The sequence below is a fragment of the Crocuta crocuta genome, unplaced genomic scaffold (assembly GCF_008692635.1).
Source record: "Crocuta crocuta isolate KB4526 unplaced genomic scaffold, BGI_CrCroc_1.0 scaffold884, whole genome shotgun sequence".
In the NCBI taxonomy this organism is placed as follows: domain Eukaryota; kingdom Metazoa; phylum Chordata; class Mammalia; order Carnivora; family Hyaenidae; genus Crocuta; species Crocuta crocuta.
This window is the reverse complement of record NW_027529549.1, coordinates 1637648-1652035: the sequence shown is the minus strand read 5'-3', so window position 1 is coordinate 1652035 and position 14388 is coordinate 1637648.

The window sequence follows — 14388 nt, the reverse complement described above, 5'->3', positions numbered from 1 at the left end:
GCTCAGTTGGTTAAACGTCCGACTTCGGCTCAGGTCATGATCTCACAGTTTGTGGGTTTGAGCCCCGCGTCAGGCTCTGTGCTGACAGCTAGCTCAGAGCCTGGAGCCTGTTTAGGATTTTGTGTCTCCCTCTCTCTCTCACCCTCTCCTGCTCTCTCTCTCTCTCTCTCAGAAATAAATAAAACATTAAAAATTTTTTTTCTCTTAAAAAAGAGAGACAGGTTGCAGTCCAGGCCAGTAAGACAGGATTGAAACCTGGTTGAAGGCATTACCTTATCAAAACAAAGAATGTGTCATTCAGAAGGGATGTTGGCTAACAAAGGAGAAGCAGAGAGACACAAGCCAGAGAAGCTAGTACCCTGATTAGATGATCTAAACATCCACTTTTCACAGGCAGATGCCTCCTTATCCCAGAAGCAGACACACTGGAGTCATTAAACATTCCAGTCACCTCCAGTTCTTTGCCTACGAAAGTACCTTCTGATAAATTGGCTTCCATGTGGTTTTCTACTGAGAAAGAACACGCAACAGAAATAAATTGTTCTATTTCTCTTTCTCAACATGTATCCTGGGTTATACATGTCATCATACCAAGCATAATTAATTCTGAGACACTGATAAGACCAAGTTTATGAGTAACTTTTGAGAAATGAGTTTCAGTGAAGAGATGGTTGACTAAAGCCAGACTTCAGGGGGTTCAAGTACGAAAATGTCTTAATAACACTTGTGTATACTTTAGTAGTGTCTTAAAGTTTGCAGAACACTTTCACTTATGTTATCTCATTTCACTATTTTGTGAGGGAAGCAAGACTTTCAAAACCCACTTGAGAGTAGGGATGTTGGCAGTTAGATACTATATGATTTTCACACAAGAAGTGTGGAAAGAGAACTATATCTTCAACCATTTAGTGTTTTCCCTTGGTCTACACTTTCTATAATTTCTTAAGTGTTGTGGTGATCACTGTGATATAGTAAAAAGTGGGTGAGACTGCAGCAATTTCTTACTTGACACATCCCCAAAAGCAAAAGAATCAAGAGCAAAAATAAACTGTTGGGACCTCATCAAGATTCAAAGCTTCTGCACAGCAAAGGAAACAATCCATAAAACTAATAAGCAACCAACAGAATGGGAAAAGATAGTTGCAAATGACATATCAGATAAAGGGTTAATATCCAAAATCTATAAGGAACTCACCAAATTCCACACCTGGAAGGCAAACAACCCAGCAAAGAAATGGGCAGAAGNAAGTGGGTGAGACACTGTTCAGGCCCTCAAAGAGTAGACAGTGGTACAAAGCTACATGCTTACATATTTTATTTCATCTTAAAGCTTTAAGAGGGAACTATTCAGCCATTTACTAATCCAATATAAGCACCAGAACTAGCTGGAGAATAGGCAAATATGCTCTTCCCCTTCATCAACCTTTCAATTGTGGAAGGTATTGGGTGTCTACTTTCTGTTTGCTTTGAGGGTGAGGGGCTTGGAGCTCCACATTATTGAATGTGTTTGACACATTCCCAGGGACAGCCCCAGGGACATTGTATGAATTATTTCACAAAATTCTCTTAACCACTTTATAAGGGAGCTTTGGTAAATCAAATCTTTTGAGGAGATTCTCAGCTTACTTATCATTTTCTTTGCAGATGTCTCTTTCCATGGACAAACTATAAACTCCAAGTGGGCAATGGCTAGCTGTGTCGGTCTCAAACCAATGGTGGTCTCAAAACCCAGCACGGAAGGTGCCCATAATATTTCTTGAATTGAATGGAAAGAACTCATCTTTTAGAGATAAATAGTTCAAGTTCCTGATTTCTAGAGATTGCAAGTGGTGAATCAAGATTCAAACAAAAATCCAAATGAATCCAGAGTCTGTTTACTTGTTGAACTGAATCTTGTCTCTCTGTATATTGAGTATCTTTCTGATCAAACTCAACTTGGAGTTCTATAACCATGAATCTCCATTCCATTTATGCTAACAATTTATCTTTTCTTCTGTTAAAACAGGCAAAACTAAGCTTTGAACAAAGATCAAAGCAATGATTTAAAGACAAATTTAAAAACAGTTAGAAACCCAAGACGCATGTATATTTTCACAGATTATTACATATATATGCATGTATGTATATATGCTTAATTTATATTATTTATATGTATATATAAATATATATGCATAGATATGTATATATACATTTATATATGCACAGATATGTATGTATACATTTATATATGCACATATATATTTATATATGTATTGTATGTATGTGTGTATGTGTCTAAAACCAATTTTAAAAATACATAAAAGTATAAGGAAGAAAATTGAACTGTTTAATTTTGCCACTCCTCCCATATATATTTTACACACACATTATTTTCTGTTTTCATTTTTATTTTTTTCTCTTTTCAATCTTCATATTCTTATCTTCATTGTTTGACTTTAAAGGAGGTGTCTTGGGTGCTTACCCACCAGCTCATTCACAGCCCTGAGACTATAGACACATTTGTCTACAGCATTCTGGCTTTTGGGTTGCTCAGCTTCGGACCTCTTCTGTTTTTCTCTTTCCTAGCAGGGAAATATTTTCTAAGCGGAAGGAGGAAAAGGGTATTTTCATGTTTCTCTCTTACTGACTTTCTCTTTTAAGAATTCTTTCTTTTTCTCTGTAAAGAAACTCCCAAATGGACTCTGCTTAGAAAAGACAAAATGCTCTCTTAAAATTTGTCCTCACATTTAGAAAGAAGTATTCACATTGAGAAAGAACTTTCCCTTTAACACCGATTTCTAGCAGGAAAATAGGGCTGATTCCACATCTTCTTTTCCTGAGCAGTTTTTGTAAAACGAATTTTTGATAATTCAGGGGATTCTTGACTTAATTAATTAGTATCTGTATCCTTAGAAGTTTGCTCTAAAAATAGCTTGAAAAATATTCTAAAATCTGCCATCACAGAAAGTTCAGTGATAACTTTACTTATAAGAGAATAGTCAATTGAACAGTAACTAGAAAGAAAATAACCCTCCACTCTCCTGCTGGACATACCATGTGCAGAGGTTTTCAAAACAAGCCTTATCTTCTCTGACTTACCTCTCAGTTCTAATCCCCCCATTAAAAACTATTACAGCAACACATGGGGCGCCTGGGTGGCTCAGTCAGTTAAGTGTCCAACTCTTGGTTTTGGCTCAGGTCATGGTCTCATGGTGCGTGAATTCAAGCCCCCCATCAGGTTCTGCACTGACAGTGTGGAGCCTGCTTGGAATTATCTCTCCCTCTCTCTCTATCCCTCTCCTACTCACTCTCTCTCTCTCTCCCCCTCTCTCAAAACTAAATAAATAAACTTAAAAAAAATAAAAACTTACAGCAATGTCTACTTTTCAATTACCTCATCTGTCATAGTTGCGACTCTTCACCTGTTCACTTAACCTACAAGTATTTATTGAACATTCTGCTCTGTGTCAGGCATCGTTCTAGGCACAAAGGTTACAGCAGAAAGCAGTAGAGCGAATTCCCTGTTCTCACAGTTTTTCTTCTGTTGGGGGAGACAACAGAAAAGTACAGAAAATAATTTTCGGTAGTGATTAGAGTTTTAACGAAAATAAAACAGGATAATGTGACAGAAAGAGAATGTGGTAGACATCTACCTTTGATATGATGTATTTTAGCTATCGCTTTGTAACAAATGATCTTCACACTTTGTGGTTTAAACAAACAGCAATTTAAATTTTTCACAGTTCTGTGGGTTGACTGGGTTCAGCTGGGCAGATTTCCTGTTCCACATTGTGAGATGTGGTTGCTCATGTGGCCACATTTAGCTGGGAGATCTGTTAGTCTTGCCATGATTAACATGGCCTCTCACCTTCCTGGATCTCTCTCTGGCCCCCTTCGTTTCATAGTCTAGTCCAACGTTCCTCACACCATGGCAGATAACTTCTAAGGAGCAAGTGTAGAAGCCAAGCCAACAGACTTGCCACAGTATCACTTTCAACACAGTCTATTGGTTAAAGCAAGCCACAAGGGCATCCATTTTCAAGGGAAGAGAAGCAAATGCCACTTTCAGATGAGTTAAGCAGTAAAGAAATGGGACTATTTCTAATTCATCAGTAGGTAAATGATAATTTGATTACTGACTTGTTTTACTAGACTTTCAGCTCTAAGAACACAGAGATGATACTTATCATTGCTCATTGTTGCTATTACACAGGTGTCTAGCACTGCTACCAAAAATGAATGACAATGTCAATAAATACTAAGGAAGGATGAGAAAAGCAAACATTTGGTTTATGTTACCTCCTCCCCATTTTGTAATCATGAAAGGCACTACATTACAAATTATAGAATTTTTTCCCTTGAACTTTAATAACTTTTTTTCCTAGATGTCTTGCTTGATCCAAAAATTTTTACCAATCAAAGTTATTATGTATTATATCAGTATTGACAGGAGCCTCAGAGAAAGCTTTAGGGAGATACAATTAGCTGGGGTTGGAAAGATATGTAAGATTTGAAAAGGTAGAAAAAAGAGACCAAGGTTTCCACTGGCCTATATGTTCCATTAGATGGATTAGAACAAGGTTTCCTTTTTGGCAGATAAATAAAAAGGAAACAAAAACCAAATAACAAAAGGACAATTTCTTCCTTCGGGCTGGATGCATTCCCTTGGGTTTGTGAGCAGACAGGAAGTTATGTGTGAAGGAAAAAGAGCACCTTTCTTCAGCAGATATACTCCCGGTCCAGGGACTATGGCTTCACTTAAGACTTATGGGTTGCACAAACTTCCCATTGTATAAGGCAACTGTGGGAGGGTATTTGGATAGGAGCAGTCACAGGGAGACATAAATGAAAGTTATGCCTGGGTTCTTCATTTTCAACTCCAGAGCTCCTCTTTCTTATAAGCTATGGTCTTTCAGGTTGAAGATTCGTACCTACAGTTCTTTATTTTAGGACCAGTTGATTCTACCCTGCTATCAGCTGGGTTTACAATGATGACTAGCAAGTATCCAACAATAATTATGTTTCCTCCATGTCAAAACCACCCAGTGAAGAATGAAAGCTCCAATCAACCAGATGTTTTGTCTACATAATGCCAAACTATTAGTTAGACTAAATCAACACCTCTCATCCCCTTTAATTGTCTTGCCAACGTGTAGAGGAAGCCTTAATCAATGGAAAGGCCAGAAATCCAGTTTTTTTGTCTGTGGAAACCAAAGGAATAAAAATCAGTCTGTTGATAGATGCTTTCACTTTTCAGCCAGATGTTGGGGCTTTATCACCATGATATTAGATGAAATATATGAATTTACATCAGGATGCCTAGAACTCTCTAATATCTATGTGCTAATATATTAGACAAACCTTTACAATACACGTCTTGCTAAAATTCTATTTTCTTCATACCCTGAATCTTATATAATATATCCATTACCTTAGGGAAAGCTTTTAGTCTGATATTCAGGATCTTTGGTCTAACTACTACCATTCTGTGGTTCCAATACACCATTATGTTTTACATGTTATAAAATAAGGGTTTCTCAACTTTGATACTATTGACATTATGGCCCAGATAATCCTTTGTCATAGGGGTTGTCCTATGCCCTGTAGGATGCTTATCAGCCTCTTTGGCCTCTACAAAGACTATTGCTGTATGTTACTTTATACTTCATAAAATGGTGTAACACCCCATGCCAGACCATATGTCACGCTAGATTCTTTCATTTGGTCTTCAATATCCTAGGGAGTTTCAATTATTTACCACAGACACAGCCCTGATAACAAAATGAGTAGCCATGATCAATGCAAGCCAGGCTGTGTCCATGAGTCTCTCCTTAATGCTGTGCTAAAGTTTATGATCGTTTAGGAGATATTATTTGAGATAGTTTGATTTGGTTTCATCTTCTTGTTATTGAAAGATGGATCACCTGAGAGAAAAAGCCAATTGAATTCCCATCTTCCCTGTGTATTTCCATTCCAGGGCTTTCATTTGCTTTTAATGACTTTCTCAGGCCTTCCTCTTGAGAGGGAGACCTTCCAGAGCTGAGCTCAACCCAAACATGAAACTTTTGGGAAAGGGTTAGGAAAGTCTGTTCAGCTGTTTTTGTAGAAGAGGGGAAAAAAAGATATAAAGTACCTTCTCCCATTCCGAAAATAACTTAGTGTTTGGGCTTTCAAATTAGCATGTGGTCAGACCTTTATGAGAAAGTCCAGAATTAGTTTAAAAAGTCTTGAATTTAAGATTCCCCTTCCCTCCCCTTACTGAGCAGTGTCATGAGCATGAAACACACTGCTCATTAGATGTTGATAAACTTGTGGGAGAATGGCCTGCACAGAGTGGTCAGCTGTGGCTTCTTTGGGTTCTCCTTTGGGTCTTTCTCCTTTATTTTTCCTTTGGCACTCTCCTCCACAGGATCTTCTCCAGATTTGTTATTTATTCTTTAACACTCTCTTATTAACATTAGACCAGGAGATCAGTCATTCATCCATTTAAATGTATTTTGAATTCTTATGAAGTGCTAGACATGGTGCTTGGAGTTTTATGTATATTATTTCATTTATTCACCCCAACAGCACTTTGAGGGTGGTATCATCATCATCAATTTCCATAAAAGAAACCCAGGATGTGGGCAGAAGTAGTAAAATGCCCTTGTCCATTAATGTTGCAAGTACAGAAGAGATTCAACATAGAGGTTTATCTGTTGGCAAAGCACATGCTTTTAGCCATTGTAAATCATTACTTCTTGTAAAGCTAGGAGATGTTGGTTATTGTTTACATTATGAAAAAGAAGAGTTGGAAGAATTTGGTATACTGATCCTGTCCAAAAGAGTCAGGTCTTTGATTAACTTGATGTGGAAAAGGGATAAATGGGGGCTGTGGGTTTCTGAATGATGGAAAACACATGGGGAGAGATTTCAGATGAAAATACAGAAGGACGTCCTAAGAGTTGAAACTCTCCAACAGTTGAATGCACTGCTCCAGAGAGAAGGGAGTGCCCCATAATTTGAGAAGTGCAAGCGTGGGCTCTATAATCACTTGGCAAGGCTGTAATATTATAGGGAAGATTCAGGCAGCTGGTGAGTATTGAGCTTGGCCCTCTGGGTTGTGATTCTATGACATCTTGGCCTTAATACTATGAATTTATATGACTCGGAATAGATTTCTTCACCTGTTTAGACTTCAGCTTCTCCATTGGTGAAGGTTATTTCTAGCTCTGATGTTCCCAGCTCTCAGGGCCAAAACTATATGTAAGAATATAGTTACAAGTACAGTTTATTAGTGTTTTAACCTGACAGAGGTTAACATAATATTGAAATCTTGAGTTTCACTCTCAGGTTGGCTGGCTCAATCCTGGAAACTTGAGCCTTGGGTCAAGGTTCTCTCCCACTAATTTTCTCTCATTTCTTTCTCAGTTAAGTCCAAAGTTTGTTTTATTTAGCTCCCTAGGTCACCGAGGAAGAACTTTCTCCAAATGTTCCTGAACTCTTGACTTAAAGACTTCTTGGTACTTCCAGAATTAGGGTTCCATTAGAGAATGGGATAGAACAGCTCAGAAGAGACTGGTAATCAGAGAAGGGACTTGAGCAAGGCTGGATATCTGGGTAGAGACAACAAAAAGAGTTGGCTTAGGTATCAGGTGACAGTCTAGAGAGGTAGCTGAGCAGTATACAAGCAATATTTGTGAAGGGTTGTTGTAAGGATTACCTGGGTTAAATAAATATATGTGACACTTTCAGGGTAGTGGTCTGGACACATCGTAAGGAATGTAAAAATACTGTCTATTGTTTCATTGTTATTATCACAATAATAACGTGATAATAATATAATTATCACAATTATCACCCTCTGAATCTAGTCCAGTGATTGCATTGTACTCAATAAATATTTGTTGAATGAATAGAAAAATGAATGAATAGCTCCTTGCAAAAATAGTTTTTTAACAATGGTTGGAAAGCAAAGTGGTGGCTGCATGTTTAGTAATGGTAAGGTTTTTACAGAGGAAATGGGAAAGCCCTGTAAACTCTGACATCCTGTTAATATTATGTCATTATTGTGAACTGTCAGTTCAGATTTTTCGCTGTGATTCTTTTTATGGTGAAACTCTTGGAAATTATAGTGTCTATGGAAAATGTGATTGTGGGATAAGTATTTATCATTAGTCTGGCCTTTGCCAATTTCCAAGCCTGAATGAGCTTTTGTCTGAGCCAAACGTTTAAAAATCATTCTACTTCTGAAGTTTTTGAAGTGACCAAAATGCCTCTAATTAGGAAAGCAATACTGCTTATTCATTCCGTATATTTATTGTTCATTATATGCACATATTAGTGCTCACTGGGCCAACATGTCTGCTTTTATATTGAAGAGGATGTAGATTCAACTCTTTGCTGGGCATAGGTTGCAGGGGTCACCGTACCCTATCCTGTGTACTTGTTCAGTTGAGTCAAGCCCTCTTCCCGTGCAGTCTGGGTAGACATTGCAAGGGAAGGAGCAGGCGAGTTAGAGAATTACTGAGCTACCTTCTTACTTTAGAAAGTCTGCAAAACTACCAATGTTCTCCAGCCACTCCCAGTGAAGCCTACTTACGTGCGAGCGAAAATAAGGCTTGGATCATTCCAGTCTACCAACACTGGCAAGCTCATGACCTGGAGACTCTAGAGGCCTACCAAGCTGTTGGGGACAGCAAATCACAATCTGGAGTTATATAAAGAGATTAATGTTTTCACTGCTTTCCATATTGAGCCCACTGCAAATGGGGTCTAGCCTTCAGTCCTGTAGGCCCAACAACTGAACTTTTCCAAGGTACCCAGAACCAAATATGCAATTGGTGCTCAATAAATATTAAGAATCAATATTCCTACACTTTCTCACCTGTAGCCCCTTTGCCAAGTTGTGAGAGTTCTCTCAGTGTAGCTACCCTATATCCTGAAATTCCCATTTCATGTACCTCACCCCCATGCTGGAGGCAAAAAGCAAAGATATTGTTAACATTTGGAAAGAAAGAGTAAGTAAGATTGCTAAATTATTTCCTGCTGCAGAATTCATTCTCTTGGCCCAAATAGTGAGGAATGATTGTGGTGTAAACACATGTACTTAGTATCTCTTACATGAATGGGAGCGAACGCCTTTGGTTTTGGAGGTGCCTGCCTAGAATCGGAAGGAAGGTGAATAGTGGTTTATGGGACATACATAGAATGTTGAAGGCTTATATGAAATACAGTTTTTTTATTTCAACTTTTTTAAAAGGTTGCCCCTTCTGAAAAGATAGTCTTCAGTGAGCTACACATGGTCAGACAGCATGGGATTAGTGGCACTTACTTTTGCTCAAGATTATAGTTAACCCCTTTCCATACATGGGCTTATCAGATCCTGACAAAATTTGTGCAAACTGTGTGTCATAATCCCCACTGTACAGCGGAGAGAATGAAGTTACACAATTTGTTTAGGTCCTGCAGTGAATGGATTGCAGAGGCATTATGGGACACAGAAGTTTCTGCCTCTATTTCCCACACTCCTGATTGCAAGATGAGTGGGAGAGAGAGCAAAGGAGGAAACAGGAAAAGAAAGAGCTTAGTTAGCTAAGGCAAGGGGGGAGGGAAACCTAGGCAGGAGAAAACTGACACTTGAGGGGTAGGCAGAAATATAATTCAGAGAAAAGTGAACCCACTTGGTTTTCTGCTCTTTATAATTTAATTCCTACTAGAATCATGTGGAAAATGTTAGTGGTTGACTCAGTTGAACTGCCAGCAAAGCATACATTTTGAAAGTTGAGTGGAGCACCCGCATTTGCTTGGTCTTGGAATGAGCACTGGGCAAAGATCAAAGCAAGAAAAGACGTTCAGGAAACACATTTCTTTAACTGCCTGCAGGAGGAAACTTTTCACAACTGGAAAATGCTCGCCATTACTGCCAACCTTGGAGCATGGAGGCTTTACCTCATTAATCATAACTGTCAGGTTCCTCTCTGTAAACAGCAAGCTGTTGACAGACAAAATATCTTCTATGGTGTTTTTTTTTTTTTGTATGTAAAATAGCAAAAAAGGGAAATGGTGCAATGTATAAGCCTTCTGAGAAAATGCTTCTTAGAGTTGAAACAAGATGCTCTGTACCTTTACCGAATACATGGCAATGCAAAATTCTGTGGTTATCAGAAAGCCTCAAGAGAAAAGTTTTACATTTAGATATAGTGTATCTACTTAGATCTCCTGTGAAGAAAAATTCACAGAGGCAATGATGGTGCTTGAGATCAGTAATAAAGGGAAGATAGATACCTAAGCTTTAGTACAATCACAGTTATTTTTTGTGTACTGGTCAATTACGTGAGGTCTTCCTGTGGTTGAGTGCAAATCTCCATCTTCACTGGTGTGTCATTCCAGCCCATCAGATAGGTCAGACAGGGCTGGGGCTGGTGGGCAGAGATGGGGCTTTGAGTCACAAGGGTCGTCTGGGGTCTATATTTTTCTTTTTTTTTTTTAAATGTTTTATTTATTTTTACGAGAGAGAGAGAGAGAGACAGCGTGAGCAGGGGAGGGTCAGAGAGAGAGGGAGTCACAGACTGAAACAGGCTCTAGGCTCTGAGCTGGCAGTCAGCACAGAGCACGACGCGGGGCTCGAACCCACGAACCGCGAGATCATGACCTAAGCGAAAGTCGGACGCTCAACCGACTAAGCCACCCAGGCGCCCCTGGGGTCTATATTTTTCTTGATGTAGTCAGGGGAGTAGCTGAATTCCATTTGTATATATCCAACGCCTTGGTGGAGAGAGGGGACGGTGGTCAAGAATCTGAGGGAGTCAGTATTGTCAAATCCAAAGTTGGAGGAAGAGAAGAAATGGTGCCAAAAGTTAGGGAATTTGATCAATACATAAAGGATTGAGAAGAATGACGTACCTTCTTCTGAGACAAAAGCAACAATGGGACACGTAGAAGATTGAGGCCAGTCCCTGCCACCGTCACCACTACCGCGTTAGATCAAACCTCCATCATTTCTCATGAGCATGACCTTGTAGCCACCTAAACAAGTGGCCCTCATGCTTCCACTCTTGCTTCATGACAGATAATCTTTTCTAGAGTGTCTTTTTAGGGTAAATCAGATCATATCACTCTTCTCTCTTGACCTTCAATGAATTGAAATTCAAATGGAAATTAGATCATTGATATTTGGATAAAATCCAAATATTATTCAATAATACTCAAATATATTAGTTACATATACTATATAAAACATATTAATTAGTATCCAAATATATCCTCTCCTTAGATCTCCAGTGCATTAAAATTATAATAATATCCAAAATTCTTATGATGGTCATCTAGTTTCCATATTACCTTGCCCAGTTCTCCTTTCTAATTTCAAATTCTTTAAATCTTTCTTTGATTTAATCTGCTAAGCCCCATTGTTCTCCTCTCCCTTCTCAAACATATAAAATTGTCTCTGCCTGAAGGACTTTATACTTCCTGTTCTTTTACCAAGAACACTCTTTCCTATACTATGTACAATCTTGGCCTTCTACTCAAGATTTAAGGCTCAGTTCTAATAGCTCTTATTTCGTCAGAGAGGTCTTCCTTAACCATCTTAACTAAAATAGTACATATATATCACTACCTAGCATCCTATTATATATATTTTTTAGTTTAGTCCTTATAACTTACTCCACTGAAGGAGTCCTAATTGCAATATCAGATCAAGGAGTTTAGTCTGATTGCTGTATCCCAAATAGTGCCTGATACTCAGTAGGCATTCAGTGAATATATTTTGTTCCAATTCTGGCATACATGCTGCTGAAGGAAGCGCTCAGTGAATGTATTTTTTTAAATCTTTAAAAAAAATTTTTATTTTTAATGTTTTTAAAAATTTATTTCTGAGAGAGAGAGAGAGAGTGCGAGCAGGGGAGGGTCAGAGAGAGAGAGAGAGGGAGACACAGAATGTGAAACAGGCTCCCGGCTCTGAGCTAGCTGTCAGCACAGAACCTGACATGGGGCTCGAAGCCACAAACCGTGAGATCATGACCGGAGCCAAAGTTGGCTCCCCAACGGACTGAGCCACCCAGGTGCCCCCAATGAATGTATTTTGAATAAATGAGTAGATGAGTGAAAGGCATACCTGTAAGGTAAGTGGTGCCTGGACAAGGAATCCTTACATCTGGCTTCAGTCCTGACTGAATAACTTTTCTTTCTAGCTGTGAACACTTGGGACACCCATCACCAAATGGTGAACACCATGAACTGTCCTGGCCAGTTCAGTATCTATAAGTGTGTGTTATCAAATATGATGGTACATGTGAAAGTGCTCGGAAAATAGAGTATTTAGCAGGAAGCCAGTTGTTCTTAGGCAAAGCATCACAGAGCAACACACACACATGCATAAGAAGATACTTTGCCCAACTTAAAATCAAGCAGAGAAATAAGTTCGTTGAGAGAAATTGAGTTTGTATATTTTTAACTAAGGAAGTCATAAAAAGAAAATGTTCATGTCATAGGCCTTCATAGGAAGGGAGTTAAGAAATCATGTGTCTAGCATCCTGCCTTCAGAAAGGAGAAGGCCACATTAGTGGTTATTATGAAGGTAAAGGAGACCGATCGATTGTATTGGAATATTGACCCCATTCTTGTCTGGCTGTGAGACCTTATGTAAGTCACTTAACTTCCTTGTGCCTTAGTCTCTTTATCCAAAAAGTTCAGAAAATAGAACACCCGCCTGAAATATAGCACTGGGAGGATTGTATAAGATAATATACTGAAAATATTTTGAGCAATACCTGTTCAACAAATTGAACTATTATAAATTTATATAATTTAAAATTATATTTGGCTATTATCTTCATTTTGCAAATAACAGGATGGAATTTCAGAACATTTAAGGGATTTGTTCGAAGTTGCACAGCTAGTACATGGTGGGGAAAGATCTAGAATCCAGAATCTCTGCTTCCTGAAGCACACTGGGGAGATTTAAGCATTTTTAAAAAGATCTATGCTACTGAGCATATTATTAAATAGACATTTGCTGCAAAACAATGTACTACTAGAATATCACTTCTTCCTAAAGAAAAACACAGTTACATAGATATGTTTTTTTAAATACTGAGAGAATAAGTACACCAAAATGCAAATAGTGTGCATTTATGTTGGGGAGAGTTGGAGAATATGAATTATTTGGTTTTCTTTGTGTTTTGCTGTTTGCATGTTATTAGAATATAATTGCTATGACTTGTGTAGTTGGAAAAATGTTACTTAAATGCAGAATAATAATAGTAACGGCAACAATGAAACCCCTGTATTTCTTGAATGTGTGATCATACCAATTCCTTATTTTATTTACACTGCTTTCCAGTTCCCAGGCAATTCTAGTTTGGACTCTTGCTAAGCTCCCGTAGAAGCTGGTACGTATGCCAGTCTTATATGCCGCCGTGTTCTGATTCTTTACTTAGGTGTCCTTTTCCTCACATGCCAAGTGCCATTTTCTATTCTGGGTACCTCATATAGAGGCCCTTTCAAAATGTCGGATGAGTGACATATCCATCAGGATCCTAACTCTGGACCCAGACCATATTCCGGAGGACAACCCCAACACCAAAACCACGAAAAAGATTCGCAGAATCTCATTCTCTATATTAGTGAGTTATCATTATGCATTTGCATATTCTATTTCTAGAATGTCTCCAGTTGTTTTCCCTTTTATACGAAAACACTGATTAACCACCATTAACATTTATACCTCACAACCGATTCTTGCTCCTTATCAAGAAGATTTTAATAATCATCCTTTGAAAAATGTCCCAAGGAAATCTGAGCATATTACCCTTCAGGGTGATTTCATATTGTGAGTGGTTTTCACAGACATTTTTATTACTTGCTAAAATAGTTTACAATCTAAGTTTCAAGGTTGCTCTCAGAAGGCTTTGAGCCTATTTCTCTAGCAGAGTTATAAACAAGAGTTTCAAAGGCAACGGAAAGTATGTAAAGTATGGGGAAGCCTCTCGTGCTGCCTTCCACAGCACACCTCAGTCAGCCGGCTTCTCCCAGCTGCTGGGAGAGTGACTTTGGTTGTTGCAGAACCTCTTGTGGCCTGGTGTCCTTTATCAACAGACTCCAGATAGATACCTCTGGAATGTTTCAAAGTGGGTATATGGAAATATTCACATGGTCTGGTTGGGAGAGCAGGGAGGAGTGGTATTTAACAGTGCATCGCACAGAGACAGTATCAATGAGAAATTCTGTAAACACAGGAGCCACTCAGCTTCTGACCAACAGCAGTCACACATCTGAGCTGCTGTAGGATGTAGGCTGACTGGCCTGTAAGGACAACATTTGCAGTGGACACCTGATGGCCCCAGTGAACCCCTACCCTGCACACTCATTTGATCTATGTGCCCCTAGACAATCATCAGTTTAAAACATGAGAATATAAGTGAAGAA